At 41.7% G+C, this 21,627-nt stretch overlaps 1 pseudogene; it reads right to left on the bottom strand.

Annotated features, from left to right (window-relative positions):
- Nucleotides 1–5,722: 5,722 nt before the first annotated feature.
- Nucleotides 5,723–6,244, bottom strand: LOC147439002 (putative pentatricopeptide repeat-containing protein At3g13770, mitochondrial pseudogene; annotated as a pseudogene).
- Between the last annotated feature and the right edge of the window lie 15,383 nt (nucleotides 6,245–21,627).

Genomic DNA, 21,627 nt, shown 5'->3' with positions numbered 1-21,627 from the left:
TTTGAGCTGTTTTTTGGTCTATTTTTAGTACACCAGAGCCATTTTACAAACGAGACTCTGCCAAAATTTCTGCAGAATCTGAAGCTTTCTTGGTTCATTTGACAGGTTGATATTGGTTCAGAGGTCAGTTTAGAGGGGAAACTCTGCCGAATTTTTCCCAGGAAAGTAAACTATTGTGAAGCGTAGCTATGGCTGGATCACAGGACACTGCTGTTGACAATATCAAGAAGCTGGATGGAACCAATTTCCCATTGTGGAAGAAGCAGATTTGGCACGTGTTGGTACAAAAGAAGCAAATAAAACCTATAAAGCTCAAGGGGATAAAACCAGAAGATATGGACGAAGATGAATGGAGCGAAATGGATGAATTGGCACTTTCTACCATTATGCTGACTTTGGCAGAAAGCGTTTACTTCAATGTAGCAGACGAGATGTCGGCTTATCAAGCATGGTTAAAGCTGAGTGATCTTTATGAGAAGCAGAGTGCAGCTTCACAGGTATACTCGCTTAAGAAGCTTGTTGACTTGAAGATGAAAGAAGGGACACCTATGTCCAATCATCTGAATGAATTCAACACAATCTACAGTCAGTTGTCAGCTCAAGGTGTCAAGTTTGATGAACCTGTTAGAGCTATGTTCCTGTTGATCACATTGCCGGAAAGTTGGGACACTTTTCACACAGCTTTGAGTAATTCTGCACCTCCAGATGGTTTGAACATAGCAGGTGTAGAAGGAAGTCTGCTTACTGAAGAAACCAATAGAAAGACAATGGACAAAGGCAAAGAAACAGCCTTAGTTGTCAGGGGAAGGACCAAAGAAAAGTACAAAGGTGGAAAGAGGAATCGGTCTCGTAGCAAGTCCTGCAGTGCTAAAGGCAAGAGTGACATAGAATGCTACCATTGTGGCAAGAAGGGTCACATGAAAAGAGACTGCAGAGAATGGAAAGCAGAAAAAGGCAAAGAGAAAGCTGAAGACCATGGTGAGAAGAACAAGTCCTCAGTGAAGATTCAAGAAATAAATGTGACAAACACTGTTGCAGAGGATGACAGTCTAGTGTCAGGAGACATCTACTTCTTGAAGAATACAATGGACTCAGCTCTTCTTACAGCATCTGATGGAAATGCACTGAGTGACTGGATTATAGACTCAGGGGCATCACTTCATGTGTCTCCAAACAAGGAGTGGTTTACCTCTTATGTGACCACTAAAGATCATGTTCGGCTAGGCAATGGGCAGACATGTGAGATCTTAGGTCTTGGAGATGTTCAATTGAAATTTCAGAATGGCTCTTCTTTCACGCTGAAGAATGTGAGACATGTTCCCGCAATTACAAAGAGCTTGATCAGCACAGGTTTACTTGATGATGCTGGCTACGTCACCACTTTTGGACAGAACATGTGGAAGATATCCAAGGGTTCTATGACAGTAGCACATGGAGTAAAGTCTGGAGGACTTTACATGATTTATGTATCAAATGTCTCTAAAAATGTAATCAATGTAACCGAGCAGCCGAACGTTTCTTTGTGGCATAGCCGGTTAGGACATATGTCCAAGAAGGGAATGGAAATCTTGTATCGTTCTGGTTATTTGCCTGGCTTTTCATTTAATGATTTTGAATTCTGTGAACATTGTCTGTATGGTAAGCAAACACAACAGCCACATAAGCATAGAAGCAGTACAAGAGATACACAGTTGGCACTTGTTCATAGTGATTTGTGTGGACCTATGCCTAACCTATCTCTAGGGGGAGCTTCTTACTTTATGACATTTATAGATGATTACTCGAGGAAAGTATGGGTTTACTTTCTCAAGCACAAGGATGAAGCGTTTAGTGTTTTCAAAACGTTTGTGACACTTGTGGAGAATCAGAGTGGCAAGAAGCTTAAATGCTTACGCACTGACAATGGTGGAGAGTATGTTTCAAAGGCCTTTCAGGACTTTTGTGAGTCAAAAGTTATAAAACGTGAACTTACTGCTCCTTACAATCCTCCTCAAAATGGTGTTGCTGAGAGGATGAATAGGACCATAAAAGAGAAGGTCAGAAGTATGTTGTCTAATGCACAGCTGCCAAATGGGTTTTGGGCTGAAGCTGTATCAACAGCTGTTCATCTTGTAAATAGATCTCCTAGCAAGGTTTTGCAGAAGGATTCAGTGCCAGAGATGGTATGGTCAGGCAAAATGCCCTCATACAAGCATCTCAGAGTCTTTGGCTGTGAGGCATATACTCACGTTCCGAAGGAATTTAGGAACAAACTTGAGCCAAAGAGTAGAAAGTGCATCTTTCTAGGCTATGGTAATTCTGGTGAGATGGGGTACAGACTTTGGGATCCGGAATCCAGAAAGGTTATCCGCAGCAATGATGTTCACTTTAATGAAGCCAAATATTATTCTAAACCAGAGAAAGTTGAGGAGATTAGAAGAGTTGTCTTCCAAGAAGATGGACCTGCACGTGCAAGACAAAATGTCAGGGCTCAAGAGGAGCAAGGACAGGATAGATTGGAACCACAGGTTGTGGCTGAGCCTGAGCCACCTATTGTGCATAGATCTGGACGTGTCACGCGACCTCCTGATAGGTTTGTTCCATCTATGAACTATGTCATGTTGACTGATTGCAATGAGCCTTCATGTTACAAGGAAGCAGTGCAAATGAAGGACTCCAGGAATTGGCAATTGGCCATGCAGTCAGAGATGACAGCTCTGCATAAAAACAAGACATGGAAGCTAGTTAAATTACCACAGGGCAAAAAGGCTCTACCTTGTAAATGGGTTTACATGTATAAGATCACCGCTCATGATAGTCAGCCAAAGTACAAAGCAAGGTTTGTTACCAAGGGCTTTAAGCAAGAACAAGGCATTGACTTTGATGAAGTCTTCTCTCCGGTGGTCAAGATGACTACATTGAGATGCTTTCTTGCATTGGTTGCCATATTAGATTTGGTGTTGCACCAAATGGATGTCAAGACAGCGTTCTTGCATGGTGATTTAGATGTGGAAATTTACATGCAGCAGCCAGAAGGGTTTGTTGAGAAAGGCAAGGAAGATTGGGTATGCTAGTTGTTAAAGAGTCTTTATGGCTTAAAACAATCACCGAGGGCATGGTACCATAAATTCCACAAGTTTATGCTTTCTCAAGGCTACAAATGTAGTGAGTTCGATCACTTTCTATATACAAAGAAGGCTAAGGATGTCAGTTGGCTGATCCTTATTTTGTATGTGGATGACATGTTGATTGCTAGCAAGCACTTGGAAGAAATTTCAGCTTTGAAGTCAAAGATGGCAAAATCGTTTGACATGAAAGACATGGGTGAGGCAAGTCATATACTTGGTATGCGCATTGAGAGAGACATATCAAAGAAGTTGATTTGGTTATCTCAAACAGAGTATATTGACAAGGTTTTGCAACGTTTCAATATGGAGAAGGGAAAGGCACTGAGTGTTCCATTGCCACCATATGTGAAACTTAGCAAACAAGATTGCCCTGTGTCTGATGAAGAACAGGCTGAAATGGATAAGATTCCATATGCGTCTGCAGTGGGTAGTTTGATGTATGCAATGATTGCTACTCGCCCAGACATTGCATTTGCAATGGGAGTAGTAAGTCGATACATGTCAAACCCAGGCAAGAAACATTGGGAGGCAGTGAAAGGAATATTGAGATACCTGAAAGCTACAAAGAGTATGCATATATGCTATGGGAGTCAAGAGCTAAGTGTAAAGGGTTTTACAGACTCAGATTATGCAGGTGACTTAGACAATCGAAGGTCTACGTCAGGGTATGTCTTTACATTGGCTGGTGGAGCAGTATCATGGCGTTCTAGATTACAAGATTGTGTTACTCAGTCTACTATAGAGGCTGAATATGTTGCAGCATCAGAGGCATGCAAAGAATCAATTTGGCTTAATCGACTAGTAACAGATTTGGGAATCAAAGAAGAGATGCATGTGTTTTATTGTGATAGTCAAAGTTCTATACAATTGGCTCGCAATCCAGTTTATCACTCAAAGACAAAGCATGTGGATGTGAAGTATCATTTCATCAGGGAAATACTCGAGGATAAGCAACTTTAGCTCGTCAAAGTTCACACCACAGAAAATCCTGTTGATCTACTTACAAAAGGACTTCCCTCAGAGAGCTTTGCGCATTTTCGCAAGCAGTTAGGTGTAGGGTAGTACATCACTTCTCTACATCTCTTGTATATTAGCTTGTATAGTAGCTTCTCTCACACTTAAAGTACCACATTGGACTTCAAGTGGGAGGTTGTTGGGGTATAAAGCCCAATGTGGTCGCCCAGGTAAGTGGGCGGGCCGCCAGGTATGTACACATATTCTTTTGTAAAAACCTAAAAAGAACTCACTATGCTCTACACATTACAGTAGAGCGAGTTCACCATATTGTCAGCTCTTCTTCTCGCACTCTCTCTCTCGCGTCGCACTTCCGCTCGTACTCCTTCACCCTCCAGATGCCAGTGAGGCATCCTCTCCTTGTTGCCGTAACTCTTCTAAATCTTTCTCGAGCAAAATATTGAAAACTATATATGCCATTTAAAAATTTCTCAAGTAAAAAAAAATTATGAAAGGATGAGAGAGACAGAGAGAGATGCCACCGATTGCCATGGTTCAAAGGTGTACCTTGCAAGAATGAGATATCGATCGTAGTGCTTCAGAGGGGTACCTTGCAGAAACCACGAGGAGGGTTAGAGGTTTGTCAAGCTCAATGTTCGTAATCATACAAGATGTCAACGTTATTAATTGTTTGTTGTTCCAATTTTTATCTTTCAAAAAAAAAAAACATGCAAGTTTCCTTGCATAGAGGAGTTTGCACAGTCCTCCCCAATTTTTATAATACGAGGGAACGTGCCATTCCCAGGGCAGCGTGCAATTCTCAGTGTGTTCACTAACTGCATTCGCAGTGTCAAAAATGTCAAAAATCACAGAATGATAATGCTTACTCACCGCTCGATTGAATGTCTGTCGTCGATGCACGTTGCATCAACGATGCTGGGCATCTCCTGCTCTTAACCCGCTGCAAGAGACGACAATGGAGGATGAAGGAGATAAGCTTGTGACTATTTGGGTGGAGGAACTTTAGGAAGAAGCGGGAATTTTTATATTTCAGCTTGTGTCAATTCAAAGCCTATCAAAATTTAGTCGTCGCTTCATACGTCCAAATCTAGTGGAAGTAAGAACGATGGTGCTCAACTGTGAAAGGCACTTTGCATCTGATGAAAACAACCAAGCACTTCATGGCCCTGATCTTGTTGGGCATATCCTGCAATCAATGCATTCCAAGAGACTGCATCCCGGACATAAAGCTCGTCAAGAACTTGTTGTGCTTCGAAAAGTACACTACACTTGGCATACATGTCAACCAAAGCATTACCAAGCACGACATTTTTGTTGAACAGTCCACGACTATCAAGCTCATCATGAACATGCCTTCAAAATGCAAGCATAGGTGACTGCATCTGGAGAGAAGCCCTTGCTTCGCATCCGCTGGAAACATCCCAATGCTTCTTGGCCCTGCCCCTGTTGGACATAACCTGCAATCAATGCATTCCAAGAGACCGCATCTCGATCAGGAAGCTCGTCAAGAACTTGTTGAGCTTTCAAAAGTACACCACACTTGGCATACATGTCAACCAAATCATTGCCAAGCATGACAGTTCTTTACAACAGCCCCTGATTGACAATCTCATCGTGAATTTGTTTGCCCATACAATGTCTCACATAACGCCACATGCCTTCAAAATGCAAGCATAGGTGACTGCATCTGGAGAGAAACCCTCACTTCGCATACAATGGAAACAATTCAAAGCTTCCTGGCCCTGGCCTTGTTGGGCATAAATTGCAATTAATGCAGTCCAAGAGATGACATCTCGGTTGGGAAGCTCGTCCAGAACTTGTTGTGCTTTCCAAAATACACCACAATTAGCATACATGTATACCAACGCATTGCCAAGCACGACATTCTTCTCCAACAACCTCTGACTAGCAATCTCGTCATGAATTTGTTTACCCAGATCAACATCTTGAATAATACCGCATGCCTTCAAGGCATAAGCATAGGTGACCGCATCCAGAGAGAGGCCCTCGCTTCGCAAGCGATGAAAACAGCCCAGAGCTTCGTGACCCTGCCCATGTCGGGCATATCCTACAATAAGTGCAGTCCGACCGACGACATCCCGGACTGGAAGCTCATCAACAACTTGTTGTGCCCTGACAAGTGCACCGCACTTAACATACATACTGGCCAACAAGCTCTGTAACCTACGAACTGCTTGTGGAGAAGATTGAATTGCTCCTGAGTGTGCCACGTGGGTTACTGAGAGGCCAAGGATGCGATTTCCAAAACTTGTTGTGCTTTCCAAAGTACACCACAATTAGCATACATGTATACCAACGCATTCCCAAGCATGACATTCTTCTCCAACAACCTCAATCATCGTTTTTACTTTCTCTGGAAGGAGAAAATTTCACTTGTAATTACTAGCATAAATTGCACTTAATTAAATAAACAACGAACACGGACCAACTTCTTTGTATTTCTTTCCATCACCAGATCGGGGTCCATGAGGTCGAACAGGGGAACCCCCCCGCACCCAAGCTCAAGCAAGTCCCCGCCTCTATCGACTCCTACAAAGATGTTTCTTTCTCTGCTTCAAGCAACCTTCAACGAAGCAACGCAACTTCTTTGAGAGCCGAGAACGGTGGCAATGGATTCTCATCTTCCAGGCTTTTGTGACGACAATGAACCCATTTGCACTCACTTTCTCTGCGTGCATCAGCCTACAAAGGCTATACTCTATATGTGCTTCCGTTTTCATGGTTTTCGGCTTTGCTTCACAAGAATAGGGGGTATGAGGGCCCGACATGAGTGCGCTAAGGGAGACCATCTACCCCCTTGTAAACACATACGTCACCAAGAAAGAATTCCGTTCTGGCCGACAGCTTCTCACCCAGATGCTCTACAATGGCCTCAACACGGTGTCGACATTGGCTGAACAACTCATCCATCGTTTTGCTACATGTGGTACCTTGTGGAGAAGATCGAATTGCTCCTGAGAGCAACGAGAGGTTTATCGGAGGTTGCACGAGGGCCGAGTTATTACTGGAGAGCTTTCTTTTGCCTGCGTTAAAAAAAGCTGGCGTTGGGCCTTCGCCAGCTAAAGTAGCTGGTATTCATCGCGATGATCTTATTGTTGCGCCTAAACCTAAATCCGAGAGAGAGATCATGATGGGTTATAATGCTCAGCAATAGTACGAGCTGGCGGCCATGCAGATCAGGACTCCCTTGGTTGTAACCAAAGAAGCACAGGAATGGCCACCCTTGGAGACAGCATGCAATAGTATTTACAGTACGAGGTTGTCCATGGTCACCATATCCAATCTGGAGATAATAGGATCTCTTGGCGAGGGAGGCTATGGGCAAGTATTCAAAGTCAGAAGGAATCATCAAAGTAACAACAGCGGGCAACGAGTTAGAGCTGCGACCTTGCGGGGCAGAGCATATCATGGCCTGCAAGATCTTAGTCAAAGAGCTTTCTGCTCATGAAACGCACCGCAAGCACCAAGCTTCGGCTGGCTGGGGACGTAGAGATTCGCATCATGCAGCGGCTATCCACTCACGTGGTCGCAGCAGTAATGCCGATAGTGAGGCTGCGTAGGGTGCATCTAACAGATGGCGATGGGAGCTGGCCCTCTGTAGCGATGGATTTGTGCGAAGGTGGAACGGCACTTGACATGATGAATGGGAGGAGGAGGCAGGGGCTCTACATGACGTGCCATGAGGGGGTGCTGGTGGTGAAGGCCATGGTCATCGCTCTAAGGTTCTGCCACGAGGAGAACGGAGTGTTGCATCTGGATGTGTAGCCAGATAACATTCTGCTGCAGAGGAGAGGGAGGCTGGAGACGGGTAAGCTGGTGGACTTCAGGCTGGCGACAGACAACAACTCAGAAATACATAAGAGAGAGAGAGAGAGAGAGAGAGCCGAACAACTCAAAACTACATACGAGAGAGAGAGAGAGAGAGTCGACCCTGACGATGACACTGAGGAGCTGCTGATTGCGATGACCTACTGGACCTGCGAGGACGAGCTACTAGATGTCTTGCGCCAAGGTGAGGAGTTGAGGAATTGCGATGACCTGCTGGAATAAAAAAGCAAGACTTGCAACGACCTGTTGTTGCCATATAAAAAAGTCGATGACTTGCTATTGTATTTAACGAATCCCACCGTTTCAAAAGTTGTGCCACGTGGGTTAATGAGAGGCCATGGATTTGAAAATGGTTCCTACGCTAACGAAGTAAAGACGAATGGTAGCCAAATTGCAGGGGGGCATCATCACTCAAAATGCTTTTGAGAAGTGGGTTTAGATGCTGTCGGTCCACTCCCAAATTCTACAAGCACTAAGAAGTACATTATGGTAGACATTGACTACCTCACTAGATGATTGAGACCAAGGCAATTAAGGAGGTAAGTGCGCATGTATTGGCTCAGTTTGTCTTTGATAACATTTGTTGTCGTTTTGGAGTACCGTGGGTGCTCATTTATGATAGAGGCTAGGGATTTAAAAGCAAGCTTATGCGGGCATTGGTTGAGAAGCTAGGCATTCACATTAGTTTTCTTTGCCTTATCATCCATAGTGCAATGATCTAGTGCAGAATTCCAATGGGCAAATCATCAAAATTTTGATGAAGTATTTATATAAGCAGCAAGCAAAGTGGGATGCTAATCTAGAGAAGTGCTTATGGACGTACAAGACATCTTGCAAAGTGGCAACCAATTTAACTCCTTTTAAGCTAGTCTATGGTAAGGAGGCAGTGATGCCATTGCATACAAAGTTAGGTGCTTTGAAGCTTATGTGCCGCATCAATGCCACTCCACAAGAGGTTTTACAGGACCGAGTTGTCAGCCTTGAAGCTTTGCAGATGGACAGAGAAAAGGCAACGGACTACTATGTGAAGCAGTGGGAGCAGTGGGTTGCAAAATTCAATAGAAGTCTACCAGACAAGAAGATACACGACGGAAACCTAGTGATAAAGGTGGAGAAGGCCTTTTCGAATGGAACCTATCAACTAGTGAGAGCTAATGGTAAGCTTCTTAGGAACTAGGTGAATGGCATGCAGCTCAAGATGTACTTTAATAGAGGTTTGGTGCTCAATGTGCATCAAATTGTAGCCAAGGGGGGTGGGCAACCCACCTGAAAGAAGCAATGTGTGGAGGAGATAAAGCTTTGCATATATCATGTACATGTGCTTGTGGTTTGTGAGTGATTTTGGTTATCAGTGTGATGTGGCCATTTTCAAGTTCAATAAATATGCTTTTGGTCAAATATAAATGTTTGACAAGGGGGTTGGGCAATGATGGTGCAACCAAAGTTGGTCAAGCGTAGAAGTGGTGCCAAGCAATGATAATGCTACAAAGAGGTGCATGGCAACATGCTAAGGAATGTGCAAAGGCCCTGGGTTGGCAACTGGTGGTTGAAGTGTATGGTTGTCGTAGTTTTTTAGGTCACAAGGGCTCCAAAAGGGATGGTGCCCTAGAAGGTGGTGTTTGAGATGTTCTACAAGCCGTTTGAGGAGTCGTCCCAGACGGCTCCTCAAACGGATCCACGGTGTACAAGATAGAGTTGTTTAAAGATGGAATGTGTTAGCGGATTGACCAAACGGGTGCCCACCTGATCGAACACGTAGTCGGACACCACAATTGTAATCTATTATTTTTTTGAGCTAGTGTAGTGATACTCTTGATTCCAGAGTAGCAGGTTAATTCCTTGATATGTAACTCTTTCATGACATTTGTAAAGGTCCATGTGAGTTGGCACTGACCATTTAGAAAGACCTAGGTATAAAGGTCAATAACTTTAATGTGGAGATAGGCTTATCTTTTAAGAAGAAAGGTGCTCTGCAAAATGTACGCTCAAGCTACTAAGCTGCTCCAACTTGTAATCAACTTTTCTAATGATTGGGTAATCTGTTTTCAGTTTTGAAACTTGCATTGTGTTCCTTTCTCTTTGCTCTTTCATTCAATGTAAGCATTGTCATTTTTGTTGTGGTTTGTGACTATGGGTTTATGAGTCTTCATTGCAAATTTAAGTGCTTAAATCACTGTTCTTTAACGTTTTGACCATAGGAGAGTGTTCTTAGAGCATAGAGCAACATTTCTAGTATGTTTTGTTGCAGTTTCAGGACCTTTTTCATGATGGATTGTGATTTTGGTACCTTGTCAGATTGCAACCAGACTTGGTAGGATAGTACCCCTAGGTGTCCTAGACCTCCTTCTAAAGTTTTGTTGCATTTCGAATCCGTTCGAGTGCCAAAATAGCATGATGACCTAGAGCGGTGAGAAAGGGCATAGGCAAATTTCCTTGATCATTGAGTGATGATATGTTTGTTGAGTTGGTGTGTTTGCTTGTTAGGTTCACTTCTTGAGATTGACAACCTCAAAGAGTCTCCGTGCTCCATCCGAGTCACTTCCTTGAGTATTGACATTATGTTAGTGGCAAATAGCTTTGATACAGACGTCCGTCGCGGCGGCCCGCTAACATTGGCGTCGCTACCAGGAATAATGATCCTTAGATGGTGAGTGACCTAGTGCATACTTAGAGCGTTCTTTTTCAAAAATTTGTCTCTCCATTCCATTTATACCTTAGCAGTGAAGCAGCTAGACATGCATTTCATTCTTCGATTTTCTCTATGCTTTCAGAGTGTTGTACCATTTTCCGTTTTGACTTTATTTTGTACCGTTTTGTTTGTTTTTCTTCCTAGTTCCATTTCAATACTTCAAAGTAGGGTAAGTAGAAACTACCATCATCAAATTTGGGCTAAAAGATTGAGGACATTTTGATCGAAACGACCATAACTCTAAAATTCTAAAAATGTGATGGTAGAGACCTAAAAAGTGATCCAAATTCAAAAAGTTGTGGATCAAGGGCATTAGCAGACTCTCTAGAAGCAATCTAGAAAGTTTGAATAGGTTCTGTGGAGGAAAATGGATCGCAATCCATGACCCCAAGAGACCATTTTTGCAAAAAAATGATCAGTGACATTGTGCATCAATGGGACATTTCTTTGATCAAGTTTTCTTGAAAGAAAAACTCAAAAATCACATTAGAATTGGTTGATAGGGCAAAAACGGCAAGCATTTCAGACATGAAATTTGGAGTTTTTTTAACTTTTTGCAATCCAAATAAAAAAAGAAGTGAAAATCTAATATCCACAGAGTGTAGGCATACTGCTGATCAAATTTCATGTTCAGAAGTGGTGGAACATGGATCGCGATCCATGTCCCCCTTGACCATCTAGAGCTAATATTTGACGTAGATAGCTGATACCATATGAAATAACTTTCCCAAAAGGCACCATAGCAAAAAACTGAAAAAAGTTGGTCAAAATAGCCAAATACAGAAGCTAGTCAAAAATCATAGGGCAGACAGAAAAACTTGCTTTTGACTGACAAAAAGTTGTCCAAATCCAAAAAGAAGTGGTGGAGTAAACTAGCGATACTACCAAGAACCAACATGCCAAATTTGGCGTTCATATCTGATGGAACATGGATCGCGATCCATGATTCCCATCAAGATTTTTGACTGAGATTTTGGTAGTAGACAACTAAGACATAGACAAACACTTTTTCCAAAAGAACCATTTGCAAAATGTTGAAAAAAGTGGTCAAAAGGGCAAAAAACAATTCAAGGTGAAAACTCTAAAACAAATCTGTGGATTGACTTTTGCTTGACCTAATCAAGTCCAAATCATACAAAAACCACATAGCAAAGATCAGTGGACCAAGTGCAAGTTGTGTGTCAAGTTTCATTACCTTCTAACACAAGGGTACATGGATCGTGATCCATGTCCCCCTGTCACAAACTGAGACCAAACTTGTACCCTAGCTAGAGTACATCACAGGGAGTCTAGTGGTCTTTGCAAAACTGAATTTGGATATCAAAAACCAAATCAAAAGCCCAAAATTGTCAAGCATACTAACAAAGTGCCAGAATTGACCTAAGTTTCAATCCAGAGGTCCATTTGCAAAAAAAAAAAAAAAACAATGGGACCTACTAGTCATATTGATTCTAATGGTACCAAGAAAAGTCAATTTGGCCTCCAAACATGGATCACAATCCATGTCCCCATAGTGACAGCTTGACCTAAATTTCTCCAGATCAATAGTACACACATAAGAAAATATATCTCCAAGTCCAATTTTGGAAAAAAAATCAACAAATTTGGGTCAAAAGACAGCAAAATAGGTGACAAACGGAAAACCGCAAAATAGGTGACAAACGGCAAAATAGGTGTTGGCCATTTGACCTAGCAAAACAAGTCCAAATTTAAAAATATATGAGATTTAGCTTGTGGACATAGAGTGCAACAAGCTGCCAAGAGATCAAGTCCAGATGTGGTTGAACATGGATCGCAATCCATGTCCCTCGACCTCAGAATTTGTAAAAATTGGTATAGAGCTTGTGTATAACCTTGTCTACATACTGTTAAGATTTCAAGTAAAAACTTGATAGGGGATCATGGATTGCGATCCATGTACCTCTACATAGTGGGGGTATCTGACTTGATGAGCTTGTAGACATACTTGAGTACATCTCAAATCTCAAGTTTGAGCTAAAAATACCTTTGAGAGACCAAGATACAAGCCAAAGTTCCTGTGTCCTAGTCATGAGCCTATTTTGAGTGTTGTTTCAAGTGCAGTTCACCAAAATTGCTTTAACTTTTGATAGACCAAAATCCAAACTTTTAGGGTACCCACAACTAGTTTCCAAAGACCAAAGGACCACAAAGACCTAACTTTTGAGAGACCTCACCAGGGACAAAAAGGGATAAATTGCACTAAGCCAAGGTGGGCTTGTCAGAGACTATCTTGAGAGTTTTGTGTGAGCCTTAACCATGACAAATCATCCATCACCAGGGTTTTTTACTCCACTCAAAGACATGAAAAACGTAAGAAACACTGCAATGCCGACGACATTAGGATTAGGAGAAGACCTAGAGGAGAGGCATTCTTTGATCAACAAACCAAATGTGAGATTCATCAAAACCAATGAATCCATGAGAGTTCTAATAGATTACACTCATGAGGGGTTATATAAATTCACAAATGGGGATCAACATATCTTCTACAAGAGTGTAGAACCCAATGCAAGAGAGTTGACCACCCATAAGAACCTCTATGCATTCATGTATACATATGCCCACGGAGTGCAAGTTTTGATGGTAGATAAATATGGACAAGAATACAATCTTGTTGATCCGATTGACCTAAAACAATACACATACAAGGGTACTATACACATACAAGGGTACTCCGATCTCTAATTACTTGCAGTCAAAAACGATTCCAAAGCACGATTAAGAGAGGATTCCACTGGAATTCCTCCAAGACGAGAGGAAAGAGCGAGATTCGACTTTGCAAGAAAATATGACGTGGTTATATTGGTGACTGGATCACAACAATTAAGTCCATATCAAGTGGCCCAATGTGTCAAGACAAAGTACAGTGGGTCAGAGGATCCATACGCTTATGTCTCACTCTTCAAGCAAGTTTTGAGAGCTAAACAGATTGCAAATTTTCATACTCAATACGAGGGATTTGGGTTGACATTAGAAGGAACAACCTTGACTTGGTTCCAGCCATTGAACAAAGATGATTTTTCCAACATAGCACAGCTCTTTCAAGAATTCACTGAGGAGTTCTCAAAAGGGGGGATCACACACAGCACGGTGTCACAGATCTATGCTTTCAAACAAAAAAAGAACGAGAGAGTGAAGGAAGCTTTGCTTCACTTCAAACAATACATAGAGAGATGTCCTATGAGAGAGCTACCGCAAGATGAGAGGCTATCACTTATCCTCATTGAGGGCTTGAGGAACGAGACTCTCAAAAAGGACCTACATTTGAAAGCATGCACAACATTTGAGCAAGTCACTAGAGAAGCTCTTTATCTAGTTGATAGTTGTAAGACTTACAGAGAAGCAACCAAAGATACAGACAATGCGACGAGTAGTGCCTCTTCTATAAAGAGCAAATCCGCATCAAAGCTAGATGTTAAAACTCCTACGGTGCAAAGCTTTGATCAAGTGGTCGAGGAGGTGATTATATTAGAAGAATAAACAAAGTCTACATACAGGACCTAAATGAATGACAACAACCCATAAAAAGGTGTGACATATGTGGAGGGGATCATCCCACCCCATGGTGTAACACTGAGTTGAAACCACAACGTATGCTAGAGCAGTAACCACCGCTTTTGAATTATGGTAGAGTAGTAGTCAACTACTCTACCAACACATATGCCACAACGTATGCTAGAGCAGTAACCACCTCTTTTGAATTATGGTAGAGTAGTAGTCAACTACACTCAACCAAGACATGTGCCACAACCCACGAGAAATCAATATTTGATGGATGCGAATACGCTCATGTTCATAGCCAATCAAGAGTATGGTTCAAAGACCATCCTAACCATACAAGAACAACCAATGGTTGGATCACCAGCTATGCAACAAGAAGGTCCAAGATATGAATATGGAGGTGACCATTGGGCATGAAGTTGTCCAAACAAGGGTCAACAAATAGAAATCTTTGGATTATGTGACGGATGTAGAAGAGACCATCTACTCCAACACTGTGCTAAGAATCCAAACAACAAGGAAAAGACAACAAGGAATGTTGTAGGAGTGATGACTTCTTCAAGCGGATCCAAGGTAGAACCACAATTCCTTTAAAGGTAATGACTCAAGCTCAAGCTTAAAAAGCTGCCAAAAAAAACCAATTGAGGAACCCATATTGCCTGTTCAAACAAAAAACGAGAACATATTGGTGAGAACAAGAAGAAAACCATGGAAAGCCAAAAGGGACAAAATGAAAGCGAAGAGGTTGAATGAGAAAACAACGTTGGAAACAAAACTATACCAAACAAAAGAACTGCTTAGATGAGAGCAAGAGAGCAAGAAAAACGCAAAGGGACCTGAAGAGTCAAAGACTGACTCAGGTGGTTTGGTCTTGGTAGAGAAAGTGAATGTGCACTTAGATGCAATATTGCAAGCATATGTTGCAAGGCTCAATAACAACCAAACTTTGGAGCAAAGATAGTTGATCTTTTCGCATCCAGAAGATAAATCCAAAAGATAAATCCAAAAGAATGAAATTCTACAACTACTCAAGCCCTGATGGAGCCTAAAGGTCCAAAATTTCCTAAGCCTGTAATGCATGAGCTGAGAAAAGAGAACACGAGAAAACAAGAAGAAACCAAGACATGAGAAGAAGAAAAAATCAAGGATTCTGTGACCGATGCAAAAAGGATCATTTATTTATAACTGCACTCAAAATCCAGATAATAAAATAAAACATGTGGAAACAGACAAAGAGGAGCCATTTATTACTAGAATTGTTACAAACACAATAGACGAGGACAAATCTCATGAGATAGCATCGATTCTTGAAGTGGACAAGCCTGTAGACATGTAGTAGTTTAGATCAAGAGGGTGTGCTTTTTGACAGATTTTCTTCAGGTAAACAGTTCTTTTGGGAAGCAGCTTGTCTTAGCTTTGTGCTGAGATTTTGTGTAGAGTTTTGCTTGGATTGGAGAGGAGATTTGTGAATCTCTTGGAGGTTCTTTTGCTCTCTTGTGTGCATCTACAGTATGGCTCAATCTACGGAGAAAGAGATTTTTGGTGCGTTTACATCCGAAGACAAATTGGATGGTACCAACTATTCTCTTTGGTCTTTTATGGCCAAAAATGTTTTGGTTGGTAAAGGATTGTGGGATTATGTATCTGGAGATGAAGTTCGTCCAGGTAGCATTGCACCTGCCACGCCTGGTCGTGGTGCAGCTGTTGGTGCAGGACCCTCACAAGTCACTCCAGAGCAAAAGAGATGGGATACTAAAGATGCACAGGCTATGGCTGTGATTGCCTTAACCATAAAGAGGACAATCACACCACATATCAAATCTTGCAGAACTTCTGAGGATGCTTGGAACACTCTGCAAGTTATGTTTGGAGGAAGAAACGCTGCCAGAATAGAGTTTTTGAAGAAACAACTTGACAAAATACAGATGGACGAAGGTGACGATATTGTCGAGCATCTTACAAAAATCAGGGATCTTAAAGAGCAATTGCTTAGCATTGATGAAGTGATTCCAGAGAAGGACTTGATTTCCAAAACACTCAATTCACTACCACCATCTTATTTGACTTTTCAGACTTCTTTGACTCTGTCTTTGCGAGCTAATCCTGACCCTCTTCATTTTGAAGAGTTAGTGGCTTTGCTATTGCAGGAGGATCAATCACGTAAGAACAAGTCTTTACAGGTGGATGGTATGGATCATGCTCTTGTTGTACAGAACAAAAACAGGGGTAAAGAGAGTGCTCATCACTCCAAGTCTGGTGCAGGACAGTCTTCAGAGAAGTCTAAAGGTGATTCCGACAAGTCCAAGAAGAAAGGTAAATGTCACTACTGCAAGAAACCTGGTCACTACATTAGTGAGTGTAAAAAGCGAATTGCTAAAGAAAAGAAGAAAGAGTCAAGTTTGGTTGTTTCAGCTTCTGGTGATTCTTCTACAGCTAAAGAAGAGTCTGCAAACTTTGTGCAGGATTGTTATGCTTTTGTAGTATGTTAAGATTTTTCTGCTTACAGTGTTGACAAGACACAAATGATTTGGTACTTTGATAGTGGTGCATCCAGGCATATTACTTCAAGGAAGGATTTGTTTTGTTCATTGGATGCAGCTCCAGCAGGAAAGAAGGTGACATGTGCAAATAATGCTTCTTATCCAATCAAAGGCGTTGGTAAGATTTTGATTACCATTTCATATGGTTCAGATTTATGCTTGCCAGATGTCTTATATGTTCCAGGGATCAAGAAGAATTTGTTGTCTATATCCTCTCTTGCAAAAAATGGTCTTCGGGTCACTTTTGAGGATGACAGATGTGTTGTACGAGATCGAGAGAATGGTTATTCTCTTATCACTACAGGTACGCTGGACAATGGACTATTTGTGCTCGATCGTTATGAAAAGCAGATTCAGGTATGTATTGCAGAAACAAAGACTCAGGCCATGCAGGATGCTGAGTTGTGGCATGCTAGATTTGGGCATGTTGGTTATGGCAGTTTGATGACTTTACAACGTCATAATATGGTGCATGATTTGTCTTTATTGGAGATGCCACCAAGACATGTATGTGAAGGTTGCGTTCTTGGAAAGATGCACAGATTTGCATTTTTGCAGGATGGTTCAGTTAGAGCGACACGAAAGTTGCAGCTTGTACACAGTGATGTATGTGGTCCTATGAGGACGCCATCTATAGGAAGCAGCCTTTATTTTGTGACCTTCATTGTTGACTTTTCCAGGTTTTGTTGGGTGTATCCACTCAAAGCAAAGTCAGATGTGTTTGCAGTTTTTCAACATTATGTCGCCATGGTTGAAAATGAAACAGGTTGCAAAGTACAGACTCTTCGTACCGATCGAGGAGGTGAATACATGTCAGGTGCATTTAAGGATTTTTTGGGAAAGAAAGGCATTGAACACCAATGCACTATGCCATACACACCACAACAGAATGGTGTTGCAGAAAGGAAGAACAGGTCTTTAATGGAGACGGCTAGATGTATGCTCAAGGCTAAGAGTTTGCCTCATAAGCTATGGATGGAGGCAGTTGCTTGTGCAGCACATGTTTTGAACAGGTGTCCTACTCGTGCCTTGAAGACCATTACTGCATATGAAGCTTGGTATGACAGAAAACCTTCAGTCAGTTATCTTCGTGTTTTTGGTTGTCTTGCTTATGCTCACATCCCTCAGCAGTTACGTGGGAAGCTTGATGATAAGGCAATCAAATGTATATTTGTGGGGTACAGTAGTGGAAGTAAAGGTTATAGACTTTACAATCCTGCTAAAAACAAGATTTTTGAAAGTCGTGATGTAATTTTTGCAGAAACTACTGCTCAACCTATGGTTGCTTTTGATGTACCTCATATGCAGACACATGATGTATTTGAAGGTTTGCTTCCTTCTTTTGTGGAGAATCAAGAATCACAATAGGTTGATAATCTTGATCAATCTTTTGATCAGCATGTGACACCTCATGATGTAGAGGAAATTGTGCGTGAAGAGCAAGAAGTTCTCAGGGAAGAAAGAACCTTGCCTAAATGGGTTCAGAAAACTTTGCAGGATAGCAAGTTGGATGCACCGTTGCCACGAAAAACACGTGCTGGTACTACTTTTGGCAGAGAGCAAGTAGATTTGGCTTGCTTTAGCACTCTTTGTGATGCAGATGAGCCTGATTCATTTGAACAAGCTTTAGAGTGTGTTCAGTGGAAAGATGCTATGCAGCAAGAAATTGATTCTATTCATAAGAATCATACATGGGATCTAGTGGACTTGCCTACAGGTAAAAAGCCTATTGGTACAAAGTGGGTTTTTAAGGTAAAAAGGAAACAAGATGGTACTGTTGACAGGTACAAAGCAAGGCTTGTGGCAAAAGGCTATGCGCAACAGAAAGGCATAGATTATGATGAAACCTTTGCTCCTACTTCTCGTGCGTCCACAGTTAGATCACTAGTTGCAATTGCTGCTCATCATGGTTGGAAAGTGCATCAGTTGGATATCAAAACTGCTTTTTTGAATGGTGATTTGCAGGAAGAAGTTTATGTAAGTCAACCAAGTGGTTTTGTTGTAAAAGGTCAAGAGAAAAAGGTATGTAGATTGCGTAAAGCTTTGTATGGTCTCAAACAGGCTCCAAGAGCATGGTATGAGAAGATACATACTTATTTGATTGGCCAGGGATTTCAGAATAGTCCAACAGAAAGTACTTTGTATGTCAAAAAGAGAGATGGAGTTCTCATTATGCTAACACTTTATGTGGATGATATGCTTCTTACAGGCAATAGTGCAGATGAAATTGAAGCGTTTAAAGATGCTTTGAGAAAAATCTTTGAGATGTCTGATCTTGGTTTGCTACATTATTACTTGGGTATTCAGTTTGTGCAATCAAAGGATGGCATATACATGTTGCAGGCAAAATATTTGCATAAAATTTTGGACAAGTTTGGTATGCAAAATTGTAAGCCAATCTCTACACCCGTAGAAACTGGATCAAAGTTGAGCATGCATGATGCTGGAGAAACTTTTGATGTACATACTTATGCAGCAGCCGTTGGTTGCTTGATATATTTGGCAGGCAACACTCGTCCAGACATTCAATTTGGGGTTTCACAAGCAAGCAGATTTATGCACAGCCCAGGTATGCATCATTGGCAGGCTGTGAAGCGCATACTTCGTTACCTTTCAGGTACCCCTCATCTTGCCATGTTCTTTCCAAGGGGGGATATGTATGGAAAGCACAGTTCTATGCAGCTTCTTGGTTACAGCGATTCAGATTGGGCTGGTGATTTTGACACACGACATTCCACAAGTGGCAATTGTTTTTTCTTGGGAAATGCATGTATATCTTGGCTAAGCAAGAAGCAACCCGCAGTGGCTACATCAACTTGTGAAGCTGAGTACAGGGCAGCTTTCACGGCAACAGTTGATTGTGTATGGATACGCAGGTTATTGGCAGATCTTTGTGAGTGTCAACAGGCACCCACTACCATTTTCACTGACAGTCAGAGTGCTATGGCAGTTGCAAGGAATCCAGTATTTCATGCAAGAACAAAGCACATAGAGGTTCACTACCACTATGTCAGGGAAAGGCTAGATGCAGGGGAGATCACACTAACTTACTGTCCTACACAGGATAATATTGCAGATCTATTTACGAAGGCGTTATCACGAGAAAAGTTTGAAGCTTTCCGAAAAGCTTTGGGCTTACTCTCATACACATGATGATCTGCTACCTTGTACGGATTCACACTATCACTACAGGGGGGATTTGTAGACATGTAGTAGTGTTAGTGTGTATACGCGCTTCACCAGGGGCACTTTTATCCCACTGGGTTTTTCCCCCTGGACATCCGGTGTGAAAGGACACCTTATCTCTTAGGGTTTCATATACGCTTTGTATCTTTGAGTTTGTATACACTATTATTCCAATACAAAGAGAGAGACTACAGAGATCTCGTACACAAGCTCTGTGTCTTCTCCTTCTCCATCTTCTTCCTACTCTGAGTTGCTGTCTTCCTTCTGTTTCCTGTTTCATCATCTTCAACAAAGCCGTGGCCACAATCCTTATGGGAATCGATCAGAAACCAAAAAGATGGTAGTGCGACTTTACAGTGAGCACCTATATAGCCTTGAGATCAACATGGAACATGAATTTTTCCAAGGAGATATATAATCTCTATATGGGGATGTCGAATCTATAGCATATGAAGAGAGCAAACCACACTCTCTATAGACTTTGCCATCTTTCATAGGAGAACTTGAAACAAAATCTCAGGTTAGAGTGATACCTTCTTAGTGGAAAGCCACACCAAAAATGATGGATACCAAAATCTTGCATGAATTGATATCTTCTCCTATACACTGCACACTTTCTCTCTCAGAATTGCTCAAAATTAGATCGCATCTATGGGGCCAAATGGGAAAAAACCTGGAAAAGACGGGGTTGAAAATCCCTTCACACAAACAACTCGCAGATGAAAACACAAACAAAGTCGGTCCCTGTGAATAAGGTGGGTGATTACTGTGAAGGCAAGGAAGGAAATGCCACCTTATCAATAGAGTACAAAGGAGTTAAAATGATACCCATACTTGATAGTGGGGTTGGAATAGCCATTTCTACGAAAGAAATTTGGGAGGAATGGGAAAGACCAACTCTTAGGAAATTGTGCAAGAAATTACAATTAGCTGACGGGTATGTGGAGAACCCTTGGGAATGATGGAACAAGTAATAGTATCTTCATGTGGGATAGAATATGAACATACCTTTGTGGTAGTAGACTTTGGAAAATGCAACAACTTTGAGGTTATTTTGGGATGGCCATTCATGCATCAAATCAAAATGGTCCAAGAGTGGGGCTATGACCACCTCTACTTACGGCATAAGAATGTCACAACCAAGGTTAACATAAAAGACCATAGTTACAGGGACGTAAATTGAACTCTGATAGAAGATCTTATTGGTGATGGAACGCAAGTACCTGCTTGGCTAGTGAAGGATACTCACATTTGGATGTGCGGCGTATCAAAATGCAGGAGTCTTAACAAGGAAGATTGCATCCTAGAGCATTCAGTAGAAGATGAAGCTTACATTAAAGAGTCATTTCCACAGGAGTTGTTTGAACCCTTTGGATGGGATCAAATACTGGCAACACTTGATGCCTGCATAAATGAGGTGACCAACACCACATTTTGCGATGAAAATGGCTATGATATAAGAATCTTTCTAATGGTTTTGGCAGTCCAAGAAACTGAAAACCTCTCTGAAGCTACTGAAATAGAACTGGTAAGCGATTGCAAACAAATTGTGGATTCTGTCTCTATATCTTCCACATGATACTGAAGACAAACTTTCAAATGGCTATGATAAAACTCCCTTATTTACGATAAAGGTGTTGAATGAAGCTAATGAGGCTTGTGAGTATGAAAGCGGAAAAGGTAAGACATATAGCTACCTCATGGAGCATGGTGCCACAACGCAAACAAAGGAAGCAGAGCAACCATGGTAATATACCAT

This window comes from Adiantum capillus-veneris, chromosome 16, assembly GCF_014529385.1.
Source record: "Adiantum capillus-veneris isolate H3 chromosome 16, ASM1452938v2, whole genome shotgun sequence".
Classification (NCBI taxonomy): domain Eukaryota; kingdom Viridiplantae; phylum Streptophyta; class Polypodiopsida; order Polypodiales; family Pteridaceae; genus Adiantum; species Adiantum capillus-veneris.
The sequence above is the reverse complement of the archived record's forward strand: the minus strand, read 5'-3'. Positions and strand labels throughout refer to the sequence as shown.